A 14,836-nucleotide genomic window follows, 5' to 3' on the forward strand; every position below is an offset into this window, starting at 1 on the left:
CCACTAGCCGTCACCTTCAGCCCCCAACTAAAACCCCTCCAACGCATTATTAAGGATCTACAATCTATCCTAAAGGATGACCCAACACTCTCACAAATCTTGGGAGACAGGCCAGTCCTTGCCTACAGACAGCACCCCAACCTGAAGCAAATACTCACCAACAACCACATACCACACAACAGAACCACTAACCCAGGAACTTATCCTTGCAACAAAGCCCGTTGCCAATTGTGCCCACATATCTATTCAGGGGACACCATCACAGGGCCTAATAACATCAGCCACACTATCAGAGGCTCGTTCACCTGCACATCCACCAATGTGATATATGCCATCATGTGCCAGCAATGCCCCTCTGCCATGTACATTGGTCAAACTGGACAGTCTCTACGTAAAAGAATAAATGGACACAAATCAGATGTCAAGAATTATAACATTCATAAACCAGTCGGAGAACACTTCAATCTCTCTGGTCACGCAATCACAGACATGAAGGTCGCTATCTTACAACAAAAAAACTTCAAATCCAGACTCCAGCGAGAAACTGCTGAATTGGAATTCATTTGCAAATTGGATACTATTAATTTAGGCTTAAATAGAGACTGGGAGTGGCTAAGTCATTATGCATGGTAGCCTATTTCCCCTTGTTTTTTCCTACCCCCCCCCCCAGATGTTCTGGTTTAACTTGGATTTAAACTTGGAGAGTGGTCAGTTTGGATGAGCTATTGCCAGCAGGAGAGTGAGTTTGTGTGTGTGTGTGTGTCCCTGGGGAAAAAAAAAAGGGGGTGGGGTGGGGTGAGTAAGCCTGGATTTGTGCTGGACATGGCCCACCTTCATTACCATGCACATTGTAGGGAGAGTGGTCACTTTGGATGAGCTATTACCAGCAGGAGAGTGAGTTTGTGTGTGTATGGGGGTGGGGGGGTGAGAAAACCTGAATTTGTGCTGGAAATGGCCCACCTTGATTATCATGCACATTGTAGGGAGAGTGGTCACTTTGGATGAGCTATTACCAGCAGGATAGTGAGTTTGTGTGTGTGGTTTTTGGGAGGGGGGTGAGAGAACCTGGATTTGTGCAGGAAATGGCCCAACTTGATTATCATGCACATTGTGTAGAGAGTTGTCACTTTGGATGGGCTATTACCAGCAGGAGAGTGAATTTGTGTGTGGAGGGGTGGAGGGTGAGAAAACCTGGATTTGTGCTGGAAATGGCCCAACTTGATGATCACTTTAGATAAGCTATTACCAGCAGGACAGTGGGGTGGGAGGAGGTATTGTTTCATATTCTCTGTGTGTATATAAAGTCTGCTGCAGTTTCCACGGTATGCATCCGATGAAGTGAGCTGTAGCTCACGAAAGCTCATGCTCAAATAAATTGGTTAGTCTCTAAGGTGCCACAAGTACTCCTTTTCTTTTTTCAAAAGCTGGGAGAAGGGAGAGAAACAAAGGGTCTGTGTGTCTGTCTTTGCCGGGGATAAACCAGGAATGGAGTCTTAGAACTTTTAGTAAGTAATCTAGCTAGGTACGTGTTAGATTATGATTTCTTTAAATGGCTGAGAAAAGAACTGTGCTGAATAGAATAACTATTTCTATCTGTGTATCTTTTTTGTAACTTAAGGTTTTGCCTAGAGGGGTTCTCTATGTTTTGAATCTAATTACCCTGTAAGGTATCTACCATCCTGATTTTACAGGGGGGATTTCTTCATTTCTATTTACTTCTATTTTTATTAAAAGTCTTCTTGTAAGAAAACTGAATGGTTTTTCATTGTTCTCAGATCCAAGGGTTTGGGTCTGTGGTCACCTATGCAAATTGGTGAGGCTTTTTATCCAACATTTCCCAGGAAAGGGGGGTGCAAGTGTTGGGAGGATTGTTCATTGTTCTTAAGATCCAAGGGTCTGGGTCTGTAGTCACCTAGGCAAATTGGTGAGGCTTTTTACTAAACCTTGTCCGGGAAGTGGGGTGCAAGGTTTTGGGAAGTATTTTGGGGGGAAAGACGTGTCCAAACAGCTCTTCCCCAGTAACCAGTATTAGTTTGGTGGTGGTAGCGGCCAATCCAAGGACAAAGGGTGGAATATTTTGTACCTTGGGGAAGTTTTGACCTAAGCTGGTAAAGATAAGCTTAGGAGGTTTTTCATGCAGGTCCCCACATCTGTACACTAGAGTTCAGAGTGGGGGAGGAACCTTGACAAGCCTATTCAATATTAACCCTTGGGTATTCACTTTGAGAACTGGCTTGTTTCCTGGAAGGTCTCCAGGTGGTACTGTGGGGAGAATATATATAGCCAAAGGAATGAGGGGATCAGGGCAATTCTGCCAAACCACATGGCAGACTTGCCCAATTTCCTGTTGCTGCTGGGCTCTGCATTCAGCTTCATGTTAAGCAGTAGAGGTGGCAGTAAAGCAAGATGCTCAGAGCAGCAGTAGTGTCTAGGGCCAAGGCAGACCTGGCAGAGACAAAAGTGGCTCAGTGCTCAAGATGTCACTAGTCAGGGAATATAAGGCTCATTTGCCTGCTAGCGGGGCGGAAACCTCTTAGTGCCTGGGAGGTTGGAGGTGAAAGGCTCGTGGGATTGAGGGAAGGCATGTGGGACAAGGGAAGGGATTGAGAGGTGAGATATTTGACAGCAGTCTCCGTCCCTGCTTTTGAGGAGGACGGGTCAAAAAGGGCTAATTGAAAAAAAGAAAAGGGAAAAAAAACACAACCTTTTATTTTCAATAACACTAAAGTTTTGGGGTGCGGGTGTGATTTTTCATTAACAAAAAAAAGCTCTTAGCTGAGAAATTGTTTCAACAAACAACAACAACATTTGATCGGTCTAGCTACAAGGGTTAACTGGAGGAAGTGTCAAGTGGCCAGGGGACTATGGAATCCTGTCTTCTGTTCTTGGCTCTGGTAACTCATTTGCTGGAAACACATACAGCTTCCGCATTTACTGGTGTAATTCACTACTTGCAGCAGAATTGATAGGTGCACTAATAGAGAGAGACCTTTGGTACTTTTATCACTGTGTCATCTAACCCTATCATGAGACCTCTCCTTGCTAATGTTTCTATCATTGCTATCACAAGTGAACAATTACACATACAAAGCTTGCTAGGGCAGTTGTAAAGCCAGAGATAGAATAAAATAGTGCCTCTGTATGTAAAATTGAGGCAAAACTCCTTGCCTACCTAACAGGGATGCTGCAAAAATTTGTGAAGAGTTTTAAAAGCATTGGATAAAAGGGAGGTATGTAATTTCAGTTGCTCAGTGATCACTGCCCAAACTGTGCATTTTCAGTGCTTTCAGACACCTGCTGTAAGATAGAAAAGCAGTAGCGACACACCAGTGAGCAACACAAAACCAGCTGTTCCCTGGCCTGGCTGTTGTCTGATTTGTGGTGACAAAACAGAACCATTTAGCTATGCTTCAGTGAGAGTGTGGATTTCCCCAGCTTTGTGTGGCTTGTACAGTCAATGTCTGTGGATTTCTCAAAACAATGGGCATCTTTTAAACCTGTTTTGTGTTTTGCATAGACGATGCACATGCAGCTTCCCTTCTCTCTCTCTCTATTTCTAAGGCAGCCATCACTGTAACATCTGGGTGCTCAGTGAAGAACAACTGTCATGTGTTTAAAGCACAGGATTGGGAGGAACTAGGAGGCTTGAGGTGTCTCCCTTGCTCTGCTGCTTACCTGTTATGAGACCTTGAACAAGACAGACAACTTCTGTGCCCACAACAGCAAAAAAACGGGAATAACGTGTGACAGACTGACAATATCCTGGACAAACTTGGTGTAATTAAACGTAAATCAATTATGTTTATCTTAACATCTTTGGAGTTCATTATATTAAAAATGCAATTGTTTATGTGTTGGTGATTGTATACAGCTCCGATAGGAGGAGGAGGGTGCTAATGACATTTTTCCAGTTATCGGCTCTTTGAAGCCACCCTCTGGAGAAGTACATATAGGCTGGTTCAAATTGGATTCTACAGGGACCAACAGACAAAGAAAGGAGGTCCATGGAGGTCCCCAATCCTTCAGGAAGGGTTAGAAGGACTGGGTTTACTGAGGCCCCATAAGACTGGGCATTAGTTTTGAGCTGAGGCTATTATGAACTTGTGACCCCTTTGAGGGGTTTGAAAGACTTATCACCTGTCAGAGCCCAGAGTGATCTCTGGCAGTCTTATTAGCATGTATGCAGGTTATTTTACTGCTTTAATGTGTTTTATTTGTAGTGCTTTTACCTTAAGAATAAAATTTGCAGCACTTCCTATGCAGGCCTCTTATAACTGTTGGCAATTACAGTGTGTGTCGTCTCTGAGGGAAGAAGCAAAGCAGGTCTGCTTAAGCAGCTTGTCTTTTGCTAGTGAAGTCACAGTACAATCAGGGAGCTATGCAGACTGGAAACATCCCAGTCAGGAGGGAGAGAAACACACCGGTCCCCATCCAAGCAACGCAACAGCTACTGGGCCGGAAGCCTGACAGTGGTGCCCTTGCTGGACCACTAAATATAGATGCAGTTTTCCTCAATTGTGACAACGTGCAACTAGCTCACAGAGGATTTAAGAGGGCAAATACACTGTAAATTACTTTGAGTTCCTCATATGGAAGTGGCATTAGCTGTAAAATGAACTGTTTCTAATTGCTGAGTCTTTTTAAAGACATTACACATAACCACAGCTAGTGATATGATAGATGGTTTCAGCAGTTCAACAGAATTACAGTACACAGGAAATGGTCTTAAACCCATCTACTCCACTCTACCACTGATATGTTATCTAATATTAATGTTAACCCAAATAATAATCCTTTCCATTTCCTTTGAGGACACTTGAAAAGTAGCTGTGAAAAAGAACGCATTTCCCCACATGCACAATATATTTAGAACATTTTTCCCTTTGGTGAAGATCTCTACATAGTAATTTAAAACATTAAGAGCATATTTCTTCCCTCAGTTATACAGGCACAAAATAGCACTGGTACAGGATTTACACTTGCGTAACTGAAAGCAGATTGGATCCCTAAAAGTCCAAAGCAGTCTAGAAATCTCTATAGTACAGTTTTCACTTTGAAGCATTGCTCAAAATTACCTGTAACTTGTTCAGCTTCCTTTTTAAGTCTACATCATTTCTACAGTTGTATTGCAGGCTGAAAGAGAGAAAATCTACAGAGTCCTGGAAAGAAGAAAAGGCAAATCACTACTCCAGAAATAATTTTTGCAATTAAAAATTGCTCAGAAAAAAAAAATCATATTTCTTAATGTTTCCCCTGAACTGGCAGCTAAGATTACCAGTACCTGTAGTTTTAGGATTCAGAAGTCCTACAGAAACAGGGAAACCAGGAAATGGTATAATTCTCATCAGTCCCAATGGACAACAGGTAGACTCAGTGTCATTTAGTTTACAGCCATAAGGTTGTTTCTGAGGACTACAACGGTATGGAAGCTGATCAAATGATACAAACAGAGTACTTTGTGTATTTAACATTTATCATCTGCAATTAGTTATTGAACTATCAAGACTCAGAAAATTAACGATTAGTCTTGGCCATGCAGATAGAGTTTTGCAGCAGAGTTCAGAACAGTTTACCAATATGCACCTGCAGAAAGTACATTTTTAAAAGCCTTTGGTAGTGCCACACCCGCACAAATTGTCTCATTATTTCACTTGAAAAGCAGATGAATGCCATGTCTAAGAATTATTTGTTCACTGATTTCAATCTTAACATCTTCTGGACCCAGCAGACTAATAGGTAGCGTTTGATCTTTTCAGAGAACTCACTACAGTACAGAAAAGCTGTTATTTCCAGTCAGATGAAGTCTAAATTTGCAACCTATCACTTCAACTGAGCCCTAGCTTGACAACTATTCTGAAGGGTTTCTCTCCAGACTGTGCCAGCCACAGGTACCTGGCCACTAGAGCATGAATAGCTCAGGTTGGAGCCATTAGAATCCTCAGAGCTCCTACAAGGCTTTTAGAAAAATAAAAGTTAGAGACAAGAGTTAAATAGGAAATAAAATAGGCAAAGTGGATTTTTACTAGTCAGTATTTAAAATGTGAAATTATTATTATTATTAATGGGAAGCGACAGTGTGGCATCTCTCTGCAGTAACCTTATAATACATGCAGAACATGCACATTATTACAGCTGCAAATTGTGAATGAAATTCATCATCAAATCTCTCAAAGGCTTTGACCCAAAAGTAATTATGCACCTGTGTAACTTCAGTGGGACTACTCATGAAAATGAAGTTACTCATTTGCTTACATTTTCAGATGAAGATTTAACTAAGGAATACAGTGTCTGTGCTTTTTAAGTAATGCTTACCAAAAAGGACAATTTGGTCCTTGTTTAAAATTAGTTCAGCTTCACATGATTAAACTACTGAATAAACAGACATTATTAAATCCGGTAGATCAAATTACAATTGCAGTAAGTTATTTTTATTCCGATAAATAAAAAAAATTGCTAATCAAGTGCAAGGTAATAGACAAGAGTTCCAAGAAAATAAAGTATCACCCTAAGAGAGGCTAAAAAAGATTCCAAAGGTGCACTCCCAAAGACATGATCAATTTCCAGTGCAATGGACAGTTTTCCATCTGAAAAATACAGAAAAAAGTGCCTATTATATCATTTACTTGGGGGAAGGAGGGAAAAGAATGAAAGATGCAGATTCACAGTACATATATTAGAAACCAATTTTTCTAGATTACATTATTTAAAAGATGTCCACCTAGTGGGGGGTAGGAGGGGAGTAGGAGTCCAGCAAGTATCCTGACCTAGACTGCTCAACGCCAGCTGCTGATCACACACAGCACTAGTGGAAAGCAGGAGTTCAGGGAAAGAGTTCTAGGTCTGATGGGTCATTAAGCAAGACCTTTACTTTTCAGGACCTTGGTGGTTCTCTTACACAAAGCGTTTTTATTTTTAAACTGTTCTGGGCTTGGAATCTAAATGATCTACTTAAAAAGTCTCTAAAAGTTGAACAATTTCAGGACGGCAAGCTTCATCTCTACCCATAACCTATGAACTAGCATTAAAAGAATCTTAACAAAGCCAACAAAAAGAAAGCCCACAAAATATGGACTAAAGGAGAAAAAAAGTTTAGCCTCTCCCAAGTGGTGGTTGCTGCTAGAACAGGATGGAGAACAGTAATTCAGTTTCACAGAGAATTTACAAATTTCATTTCATTCTGATTAGGAATGAAAACCAAAAATTTCAAAGTTCTCCACAACAGGGAATTACCATTCTCTACCCAGGTCCGGGAGCCATAGCTCCAGAGCACTCTGCCTGGTGGGTGGCTCTAGATCCACAAACCTTGGAGTCCAGACTCCCAAGTCTTCCTGGCTTCCCTTAAATCCACCACACAGACCACCAAGGAGTTTGGCCAGGGAAGATAGCCGGAAGCCAGGGAGATTTCCCACTGAAGCTTCCTACTAATTTATTTTGTGTCTATGAGTTTAACTTAACATAAGAAAATAGAAAAAAGCCAGCAGGTCTTTGAGGAGTGAGTGCAAACATTTGAATTAAGCCCTAGGTTATACACATTCTAATGTAAACTATAGCCTTTAGTGCATAATTTTCACTCCTTTAAAAAACTCCAAGACACTTGTAAGCTGGTAAAGAAAATAGAAGGTAATTTAGCTATTTCTCTATGGTGTGAACTCAACTGGGCAATACTTCATTATTTTAAAATGCAAAGATTTCAGAGAAACTGATAATTCAAAATGTTTCTATAGACATTTTTTCTACTGTCCTGAAAAACACACACACACACACACACACACAGAGCCAGCCATCAACAGTTTAACCATTTCACACACTGTTTAGGAAAGTCAAACAGAATTCCATTCCCATTTTCTCTTTACCTTCTGAAGAATATTTTTCATGGTAGATTTTATAAGCTTTTTCATGCGCAGCAGCTAGAATTTGGAGAGAGATCTGTGGATCATCATACGGCAGACTCTCAGTGATCTCAGGCAAGTCGCTAAAGGTGAGCCACATGTCAACCATATCACCAAAAGAACGGAAGTTAAACTCAGCATATTCTACAAAGAGGTCAGCAAAGGTCCTGTGCTTCCCAAATGTGGACTGCGTGATCACAACCCCAGGCAAATGCTTACGATGCAAAATTATCACTGGCTTAAGGTTTGCAGCAGTAAGAGATTTAAGAAGTTGTCTATAGCACTGAACTGTAGCTTCTTCCGGATTCTTGGCATTCCCCTCTGGAAGGATGTGCATCCATGGCATAAAGATTTTATAATGCGTCACACCACTTGCATGAAGGTAGGAGAAGTACTGTGTCAAAGAAGCCAAAAAAGGATGGTGGCACAAACAATTATGTCCTTCATCCACTACAATATTAAGAGACTTTTCGCCTAAGAGCTTGTTTTGAATATTTAAATTCCTTACTGACTCATTGTTTAGGGGACCAGCAATGGCAATAAAACTCTGAGCTAGTTTCCAATCTACCCCACAACAAGGAGAAAAGAAAAGAAAAATTAAGACTACCTTACAACCTAGATCCATCTTTGCTAACCTGCTTCAGAGAACAGTTGCTTTATGCTATTTATGGTAGAGCAGAGATAATAAAATTAACCTTTAGCTTGCATTATCTATTGTGCAGATAATATGCCCATGAGCAGCTAGCACAAGGATGATAAAGATGTTTTCAAAAACACTTCACCGTTGCCCCACTTAGACGGGCATAGGTTATACAAACATAAATATGGTTACTTATCTTACAGCAAGGACGGTGGTTCTTTCTAAATGGATAATACCCCTCATGCCACTCCTGGTCTTATTGGACAAACCCGGGAAGTGGGCGGGCGCAAGCCCACCCACTGCTAAAGGCCCCTCCCCCAGCCTAGCGGGAGGGACCACTGGACCCAGGGACCAACTGATTACGGGAGACAACTAATGAAAAACAGGGATCGGAGTGAAGGTCAGAGGTTCAAAATGAGGATACCGGATGGGGACACCGAGCATAGATCCCCGGACAGCGCCCACTGCTCCTCAAAGCTGTCGAGGGAGCCAGCGGATGCTGCCCAGTGGAACTCTGCCTGGATATGTGAAACTAGGGAGGAACAGAAATAGGCCCCGCAGTCGCAGAGCACCCCCCTCGTGTAACATCCTCCTCCTGGTATTATAGATGGAGACTTTGGTCAGAGCCAGGAGGAGGTTGACGAGGAGGTCTCGCGACTTCGTGGGACCACGGATAGGGTGTGCAAAAAGGAGCAAGTGTGGGGAAAAGTGCAGCCAGAACCTCAACAAGAGGTTCTGGAGGAGCCGGAATAGGGGCTGCAACCTGGCGCATTCAAGATAGGCATGCGCCAGGTTCTCCCTCACGCCTCAAACGGGGCAGGCCTCAGGTGTATGGGTGAACCGTGCCAGGTGCACGCCTGTGCTCACAGCTCCATGAAGGAGACGCCAATTAATGTCCCCGGCGGGCCGTGGGACCAAGGTGGAATAAAGGCTGGCCCACCGGGGCTCCTCACCCTCTCTAGGTGGAAGATAGTCCCGCCATTTGGTATCGGGGTGGGACACGAGGGTGAGGAAATGCAATGTATGGAGCACGAGCGTGTACAGATGGTTTCTGGGTGCAGTTCGAAACCTGACCGGCTGCAGGGTATGCAGCCGGCTCGGAGTGTGGGAGCGGGGAGGCCAGAGAGGCTCGCGGAACAGGGGCCCAAGAAAAATGTCCGGAGGGCCGGGGAACACCCTCTCGCAGGGCTGGCCGCAGGAAAACGAGAGAATCAGGTGACAAGGCGACCTTCACCTCCTGGAGTATGCGTCTAGGGGTTGGAAGGGTGGAAAGCCCAATGGGTCGTCCGAGCGCGCGGGGCTCCACACAATCCCCCCTGTCGTAGACCAGGAGGTCTCCGACTCTGGTGGTTTCTGTCAGGACCAACCTCCGACACACCGAGGGAGACTCTGCTGCTTAGATAAGAATCCTTTGAACAGCAGCATCTGTTGGGGCTGCACCGGTGCCCCTGGAGCCTTGTGAGCACTGTGTCTGAGGATATAGAGCAGGGGTGGCCAAATTGGCTCGTAAGCCATATGCAGTTCTTTTACCGTTAAAGTGCAGCTCATGGAGCCCCCCCCGCCCCACATTCCCCACCTACTATACTGGGGGTAGGGAGATGGCGGGAGCTTGGGACCTTTGCCTTGCAGCAGGGTGGTGGGGTAGGGACTTCTGCCCAGTGGGGAAGGGGGTCTTGGGGCTTCAGCCAGGGCACACCTGCTGGGACTCAGGACTTCAGCAGGAGCAGGGTAGAAGCCCTGAGCCCTGTTGGGCAGCTCCTGCAGGGCTGAAACCCTGAGCCTCTGCAGGTGTGCCCTGGCTCTCGAAATTCTGAAGATTGTTGTATGCGGCTCAGGGGGTCAGTAAGTTTGGCCACTCCTGATATAGAGGGTGGGGAAACCTCAACCACCTCTCAGTTCCTTTGCCAATAAAGAATCCCATGTGTCAGGACTCTGAATTAATGGGGATGGAAGGTAGATTGTGGAATGTGTGTGGACAATACATCTTGAAGATCCACATTTAGTGTGGGGGTAAGTATCCATTCTCTCAGAGTGATTGTCACAAAGATTCCACTCTTGATGGCTAGCAAGCAATATCCCATCCTGGAGGTGGGTAGGAGTGTAGTAGTAGGATTTTATGTTTGTATAATTTAGAATGAAGGATAAATAATAATATAGCATGTATTAAATGTACTGATGTATGATTTGACCATATCCTGCCAGGCACCCTTTTTGAATAGCAGAAAGGAATGGCCTAATGGGCCATTGGTAGAGATGCATCAGCCCAAATCTGTCTCTGGACTGATTGCAAGGCAGTAACAGACCTGGTAGGGTCACCACTTTGTTGTACGTTTAGCATTTTAAAATAAGCAAAAGAATGCAATGATTATTTTTCCTCTTGCATTGCAATTTGATGTTCCTGTTCAAATGTTCTGTGTAAATCAATTCTGTTGTGTGTGTGAATGAGGAATGTGTGTGTTAGAAGATAAGTATGAAGGCCATCACCAGACCAGATATTCTAGGGAGGAACTGAGGACAGATGCAAGGGCGCCAGAAGATTACAACATGTCCCATTGAAATGTCAGAAGAGGGCAGATTGACAACTCTAAAGATGAGACAGGCACCTATCAATGGGAACAAGATAGCTGTGATCAAAACCAGCATGGAGTACCTCCCTGAGAGACTTAATGAAAAAAAAAAACAAAAACAAGATAAAGAATGAAAAGGACAATTTAAGAAAACAAGCACTCGTCAAACGATTGATTACAGCATGACGGTGCAAAACTCATTGGTCTCAATGAAGGAAAATCACTATATAAACAGGATGCCTTGCCATGAAACTTAGGGTTCGTCCTGCCAAGACTTCCCGGAGCATCGTGTTGCAAACAACAGAACCCGGCTCCTACCTACCCGTGATCAACCTAGCTGACCACTAGATTGATCCAGACTGTGGACTGGTAACTATAACAATCGACTGGCAGGAGAGTGAGTGAGCGGGTGAGCATATGCTAACTGTTGTATCTTCAATAAATGTAGTGTATTGCCTTTTCCCCTGAAAAAGATCCTGTGTGCTTCTTACAAGCATAACAAGAGGAGTCCTATTTAAAATACCAGCTGAAGGACAGTCCCACTGAACCTTCCATCTGATCTGAAGACTTGCATCACGGTATAGTGAGTGGAGAAGGTGTTGACTGAACTTTGAGTCAGGAATCATACTTTGCAAGAAGTGCTTGATGATTGGCAACTCATAGTTGAAGCATCACCACAGATGCTTTCAACCAGAAAGATCCACTTACAGAGAAGTTAGAACTGGTCTGTTGCTTTGATCTCTCTTGGATAGCATGGACAACCAGACACGCTGGGATGGAATGCTGAAAAAAAAAAAAAGTATCAGATGCTCTTGTAACATCCATCAGAACCTGGTATCTTCTGTCTGCACACTTGGAGATCACAGGGACACATGCAGAAGTAGCTCATATAAGCTTTGCCTGTTCTAAAATCCCCTCTTTACTGATAAGGCCATTCTACCCAACGATTATGGCTAGAGGATGTCCAGTAATTTATGCTGCTTTTCTGAGGGATATATAGAGCATCTGCAAACATCCCCATCAGATCCCAAAAAACTTTTAGTTCATCCAATGGGGCTATAGAGGGAAGCTTAATCGTCTTGTCAGGGGACAAGGAAGAAATAGCCAGTGGTTGGAGGTCTTCTCTGCCAAGCTCTTGTTCCTCCAACACTGGTTACCAGAACTGGTACTGGAGCCAGCTGTCTTAGTTGCTTTGAGGAAGGTTATCTTGCAGTCTGCTGAGGAAGCCATTTTCCTAATGTACGGACTGATAACCCCCAGGAGACCCCTTAGAGCCAGTAGCCAATTATTTTAGTTTAGTATTCATTCAGTGTGTGATGTTTTGATTAACATACAATGAACATATGTAATATAGCATTGATTAATCAGAGTTGATTTGTAGGATTATAAAAGTATAAGACTGATCAGTATTTAGAAGAACTATGTAGTAAATATGAATAGGACAAGCTGAAATGCAAGAAACTGTGGGTTGATGCCTGCAAGACTTTAGCTTAGCTATTTCAGGCCCTGGAGACAAAAAATGATGGCATAAGTCAATGACCGAGTGTCACAGGGCGAGACTCACCCCTGCGGCACCTCCTGCTGGTCTCTCAGGGAATTAGTTCTTCCAGCTTCCAGAGTGCCCTCTACAGGCCAGTGTCTCGCCTGCTGCTAGCCCCCAGGTTCCTCCCAGACCCCGGTGCCCCTTTTACCCAGGGTGCTGCCCCCTGGCAGTACCCCCACAGTCTCTAGGTCTCCCCTCCCTGGGGAATCCCCACCCACTATCCCCACTTCGTCTCAGACTTGGCTACTGCCAGTCACCATTAAGCCCCCGCACACTTGGGCAGACTGCAGTGTATAAGCCAATCATCACAGGCAAGGGGGGTTTGGACCTGCTGCCTCTGCCTACCCATGGGCTGCCCCCTGCAACTCCAGTACCTATCTTAGGCCATCTGCCAGGCCTGCAGCCTGGGACTTTTCCAGTCTGGAGCCTCCCAGTTCCTCTGGCTTTCCCCATTTCAAGCTCACCAGCAGCCAGGCCCATCTCCCTCCACAGCTAGAGGAGATACTGTCTGCTCTTGGCCCACTGCCCTTTTATAAGGGTCAGCTGAGCCCTGACTGGGGCGTGGCCACAGCTGAGCCTGCTTCCCCTAGTCAGCCTGGGAACTGCTTGCTCCAGCCACAGCCCTCTCCTGGGCTGTTTTAAGCCCTTTAAGGCTGGAGTGGGTGACTACCCTGCTACACCAAGAAATAACCGGAAAGATTATGGGAAAAAGAGAGGTATCAACTGGTAATATTACAAAAAGTATAGCTGGGAAGATTAAATTTAAATTATAAAATGCTGTAACAAATACTGTATCCAGCATGTGCCTTAACTACAAGATAAAGGTGGTATGTCAACAACAAGAACCTACATAGCCTATAGAATTTGGGGTCCCTTGTGTTTCTAAGAGACACAGACCAATAAGAGAGGGTTGACACTTTCATGTACATAGATAGAATGTAGGTATAGCCAGAATCTCAGTATAAAAAAGGGTGCCCAGAATAAGCAAATTGTGGTTCCTATGGGAAACTCCAGCAGGAACAACTCCTGTATTGATGGTTAATCCATGAGAGGGCCAACAGACTAACACCATCTAGGAGGACGAGTATGTCTGTAGGTATAATTGATACACTGTACTTATCTTTAGGAATTGTATATGCTGTGACATTTATAACGTTATTGGTAACTTTAATAAAAGTACTAAAAGATAGATGCTCTTGTAACTGTACGTGTTATTTGCCTATGGTTTCATGTGTTCCTATGGGCTCTAGATCCAGAACAGAGATAATTCTGTTGAACTTGAGACTAGCTGCCAGAGCAGAACCCACTGGAGTACAATTAACATTAAATAGAATAAAGTCTACAGGCTCAAGGTTGGTAAAGTTACTGAAGAGAAGGAGGGCACACAGGAGGGTACCAGCTCAGTGGTTCCCTTCTGGATCCAGATTTATGGGTGCCTCTAAAGGATTCCTCCCTCAACTGCCTGTTCCCATCCCACTGGGTTATCCATGGTGGGGAAGGGTCACATTCCAACAGGAATAGTCTTCTACATTCCCCTGAAGAGGATGAGAAAGCTAAGTCCTCATCCCTAGAAGGGGCATGCCAGTCCAGCATCCCACAGCCGAGCGAGGCCTGTGGCCAGTTCGAACACATGATGAAAGGAACGAGCTCTTAAAGTCTGTCCAGGACTGGGGAATCTGGTACCGGGCCAAGTCAGTTGTTGCCAAGAATTGCCTCTATGCCAGCAAGATTTTCTATATAGATGAGTCCATCGGTGCTGCGTGTGTCACCAAGGCCCCAGTGGTTGGTACTGATTAGCCCAGCATTTTTCCTTGGTATCACTGCTATCAGAATAATCTGGTGAATGCACACAGTGCCAGAGAAGGTCCTGCTGCCTGAGCAATACCAGTAGCAGTGCAGTGCTGTGTGAAGCAACCATCTGTGCATATTTCACATTAGTGCTTGGGTTAGGCTCAATCTTAGGATATGGTTTTTGTCTTGGGACTGGAGGGGGAGCTGCACCTTTGATCTTTGGTGCTGTGCTCCCTGTGGCCCCTCTCCTGGGTTGGTGGCGGAATGGTACTATAGAAGTGAGAGTGTCCAAGAAAAGGTGGTCTTTCCAGTTGCTTGCCAGGATCTGTAAATGTCTGCAGAGATATCTCCAGAAGATGTAGCTTCAATCTGCCTTCTCAAGACTCTAGTGTAGGCTTTGAAAATG

General features: G+C 44.3%; 1 pseudogene; it reads right to left on the reverse strand.

Annotated features, from left to right (window-relative positions):
- Nucleotides 1–7,747: 7,747 nt before the first annotated feature.
- On the reverse strand, nucleotides 7,748–9,913 carry LOC140895510 (lactase/phlorizin hydrolase pseudogene; annotated as a pseudogene).
- Between the last annotated feature and the right edge of the window lie 4,923 nt (nucleotides 9,914–14,836).

The sequence above is a fragment of the Lepidochelys kempii genome, chromosome 11 (genome assembly GCF_965140285.1).
Source record: "Lepidochelys kempii isolate rLepKem1 chromosome 11, rLepKem1.hap1, whole genome shotgun sequence".
NCBI classification, from domain to species: domain Eukaryota; kingdom Metazoa; phylum Chordata; order Testudines; family Cheloniidae; genus Lepidochelys; species Lepidochelys kempii.